The sequence below is a fragment of the Carassius auratus genome, chromosome 27, assembly GCF_003368295.1.
Source record: "Carassius auratus strain Wakin chromosome 27, ASM336829v1, whole genome shotgun sequence".
Taxonomy (NCBI): Eukaryota; Metazoa; Chordata; class Actinopteri; order Cypriniformes; family Cyprinidae; genus Carassius; species Carassius auratus.
Genome location: NC_039269.1, coordinates 16,443,725 through 16,448,092, shown reverse-complemented (window position 1 = coordinate 16,448,092; position 4,368 = coordinate 16,443,725). Strand labels below are relative to the sequence as shown.

Sequence of the window (4,368 nt, the reverse complement as noted above, 5' to 3'; positions counted from 1 at the left end):
TTGAAAATTGTAAAGTATAACCAGAGTTTACAAATGGGCAGCTTAAAGGACATGTAACCTGCAGATAAATAAAAACCCTTGTGTGTATTTTTTTTCGTTGCTTTATCACAGATTATCAAGTTAGATTCTCACCTAATGTGTTGCTGGTAAGTTATGTGTTAATATCTGTCTTTTAGAATTTTTTCCACATTTTCCTGATATGAATCCCATGCATTGTGTTATATATGATTTTTATTCTTATAATAGTTTCAAAGTGTTTTCTGAAACATATAAGTGCAAATGTCTGTACAATTTTAATGAATTCATGAAAATTAATAGGATTGTTTAAAGCCATGGTTCTCAAGTGTCAGGCCCCCTCTAGTTACGCAGGTGAATCAATAAATTAAACTAATTAATGTTAATACATTTTAAACTAATCTTTGAGTAAGTTTTTTTTTTTTTTTTTTTTTTTGCAGGTTACAGTTAATGTCAACCCATTCTCACTCCAAAGGCGTCAAAAACCGAAGCATGGTCAAGCGCCCCTAGCGTCACTTTTATGACGCCAAATGTGCCTCTCGGCGTCGACTATCGAAGCACTACGACCTTCATTGCTTTCAGTGGGAAACTTTTGGCGTCAGAATTCGACACGAGGACATGAGATGTTTATCGCTATGAAATCACGTTCAAGAAGTCTCATTCAGCACACATCGCGCGATACTTGCTATCATTTCCACAGTTTGGGTGAGTAGTCGTATATACGCTCTTTTAATGCCTTTTATAAAATGTATTCTGTCTTCTTTATTAATCAGATTAGTGCCATATGTTTAATCGCTGTATTATGTCGGTCATCCGCGGCTGTCTTTGAGTTTCATTGCGTTTAAATAAATGAACACAGCTGCTAATTAGTGTGATTAAACTCTATCTGTCACGTGACGTGCCATAGACCTTCGATCCGTTTTATATTATTATTAATTTCAGGATCAATGATGTAAGTTGTATTTGTAGTAAAATCATGGTAATCACGACACAATAGTAATAAATGAAATGTGAAGTTAAAACACAGTAAATGGGACATTAGTAACTGTAACTGTAGTTTTACTATGATATATTAATAATCAATACAACAATACAATAATCACCAAACCAGCTATGTTTGTATCACTGTAATGTTAGTGTTTTTATGTGCTTTTATATGACAGAAATCACAGTAATCATGTGTTCTGTACCATGCTTTTAATACCTTTTAATGTGAACCCAAAAAAAAAAAAAAATCAAATTAAAAATAAATAATAAAACATGTATTTTTCCATCTTGCAGTTCATTCATATCAGTTTATATATATATATATATATATATATATATATATATATATATATATATATATATATATATATATATATATATATATATATATATATTTTTTTTTTTTTTTTTTTTATTATATCTAAATATTTTGCTCACAGATCATTATTAACATTCTGTATATAATTCAATTTTATTTTCTCTCCCCTTTTTTATTATTTTTATTTTTAGCTGAAAAGACGTAAAGGCAGTCAGCCCAGTGGTGTTTCTGGAGAGGGATTCCTTCAGAAATGGAGAAGACAGAAAGCTGCGGAGGCAGATATTTGCAGCAGTAAGTCTGTGATAGTTTGTCTCTTTTATCAAAAATTCCTGCTGTTATAATTTGTACAGCATTTGTTGTTTCTTAAACTGTTGCACTGTCCAAATACCCACACTTGCCATCTTTTCACTTGACCACTTGATTACTTATTTGACGTCTTTCCTGTATTTTGCCTAGTGTTCGAGTGAGCATGATGACCACGAGTGTGTGTCGAACTTTTCATGACCTGATGACTGTGTTTCCCAATCCTGATCCTGGAGAACCCCAGCACTGCACGGTTTTGGCGTCTCTCTTATCTGCCTTGGAGTCTTCACTGATGAGCTGATGAGTTGAATCAGGTGTGTTTGATCAGGGAGACATCTCAAATGTGCAGTGTTGGGGTTCTCCAGGACCAGGATTGGGAGCCACTGCCTTATGGGACACTTATGTGTTTAAAGAGATTTTTTATATCTAATTATCAATATTTCACATACTGTACATTGGACAGCTTTCCATGACCTTTTGTGAGACCTCGGCAAAAAGTCTGACGATTTATTCCAAAACATGATGCATGATGGGATACACTAAGCTTTGTATAGCGCTCCGGAGCAGTATTGGAGAGGTTTAGTGTGTGTTAAGGACGCTGTGCTTTGGCATTATTAAGACCGGGGACAGTCTCGTTCACACACTGTCACGTACACACACTCTCAAGTGGCCAAGACTGCAAGTGTGGGTATCTGGACAGGGTCACAGTCTTAAAAATGATCCCTAAACACAGTCGCACATCACAGTCTTAATAATCCAGTTTAACACTTGTATGATATTATACAAGCCCCAGGACGGTCTCATCTGACACTATCAAAAGAATTCATATGACTATAGCTTGTTATTAATTACTTGCTTTCAATAATGGATGCATTTAACATTTAATTATACAGCATCTTTACAGAGGTGTTGCACGTAATTAATAATATTTCCTTCCTTCTGTCTTACAGGATTTTTTCCAGATAATGCTGTTCTTCTTTTTCAGGTCTAAAATATCGAGCTCAACAGCTATTTGAAGAGCCAACCCTCACAAACCTTCCTAAAAACTAAAAGAGCTATTACTGAGTCTCAGCGAATCTTGCCATGATCAGCTCTTCCCAGGTACATTTGTTTAGAATATTTTTTTAATCAACATTTACTCATCAAATGCTCTGGTCTGAATCTTACTTTAAATTAACTTAATTATGTTTAATGAGCAACATTAATTGCACACAGAGTAAGTAGAGATTTTCTTGTTTGACAAGAGAAAGAAAACCAAGGAAATTATTTGCTCAGGATGAGGAATGAAGATGGCCATCTTGAGCTCAAACAAACAGAAGTCCTCTGGTATGTGTGTGTTGAAGCAATGATGTGTTATACAACATTTTATGATGATCTCTCACAGAATTGGTCATGTCAGCCTTGATTTCGTTTTATACTATTACAATTACAGCATGTTAGCAAAGTGTGACTGGACATTTTTAATATTATGTTTTTAAAAACACACCACCTGTTTTAAAAGTAGACAAGTATCACGAAATTGGTTTAGTTGATATAAACACCAATTGACATTATTTCATTGTTTTGTAAATGTTATGTTATAAATTGTGAATTGATAGTTGATTGGTTCGAAGCCAGGCCTTGCACTGCACAGACTAAAACACATTTGTGAGAGAAGTCAGGAACTTTGGAGAAAGATTCTAGAGGAAAAAAAAACACATTTACTGCAACAATAGATGAATTCTAGAGTCTCTGAGAACTACACATGCTAATGCAGTCTAATGAGCAAGATCTTTGCCTCTGTAACTTTTTCTTAATTCTTGCAGAATGACATTATTATTGCAGTATTTTTATTGGTACAGATGATCTCTTCAGCCAAACGAGGGGTTTTGACCAAGTGATGCTCTTGAAAGGAGTGAAAGAAGAGGATGTGGTAAATTGTCTTCAGAGAAAAAGCTTCTCAAAAGGTCTTAAAACAGCTTGAAGAATGGTAAGTGTACAGTACTACAAGGGTCATAGTTGCTCACACTGCTAAAATCACACAGAACATAAGCTGCGCTCTCTGTCCATTAAACAACTTGATCTGGATTGTGTGTTTCACTTCAGGTCTGGGATGTTAGGACTGAGAGATCCTCTGGCTGAGAACAAGCTACACCACATCAGTGCTGGATATCAACCACAAACTGTTTCCAGACACGAGAGAAGAAGATCACGATGGGGAGATGAAACCAGATTAGATGTGATGATGGGAATCATTATTTTCTGGAACAGTATCACATGTCTTATATGTATCACATGATCTGTATCACAGTTGACTGGATGGGACTGTGTGACTTTTAAGGACATTTCATCACTCATCTGTGTGAACTGATTTATATATGAGGTTAATGTATCTTTGATGATAATTATTTTCATTGAATCTTATTTGTCTTGATGCTACTTTATCAACTTTATAGTCTATGCTTCAATAAAATGAAAATGGTGAATATTGTGTTCTGAAGATTCTTGGTAAATACATCATTTTACTAGGTAGGCTCATATGTGTTTATTTTAGACTTGGAAAAACGACATATTAATTATTGGGATTATTTTTTTATTTAAGACATAAACATTTTTGATCGGATTAATAACATCTGGGACATCAGTACACCAGAAAGTATTTTTTTATATTTTAGTAACAAATATGCACATTTTTTGTGAAATACAGGGAGTTACAAGATTAATTATTCTGCATTACAAGATGGTGCCATGGGCTTTATTGTTAC

The 4,368-nt window shown here is 34.4% G+C and overlaps 1 long non-coding RNA gene across 1 annotated transcript; it reads left to right on the top strand.

Moving 5' to 3' along the window:
* Nucleotides 1-2,665: 2,665 nt before the first annotated feature.
* LOC113046409 (uncharacterized) lies at nucleotides 2,666-3,732 on the top strand. Its single transcript, XR_003276077.1, has 4 exons — nucleotides 2,666-2,725; nucleotides 2,840-2,950; nucleotides 3,466-3,593; nucleotides 3,710-3,732. It is a non-coding gene; the product is annotated as an uncharacterized LOC113046409 (long non-coding RNA).
* The last annotated feature ends 636 nt before the right edge of the window (nucleotides 3,733-4,368 follow it).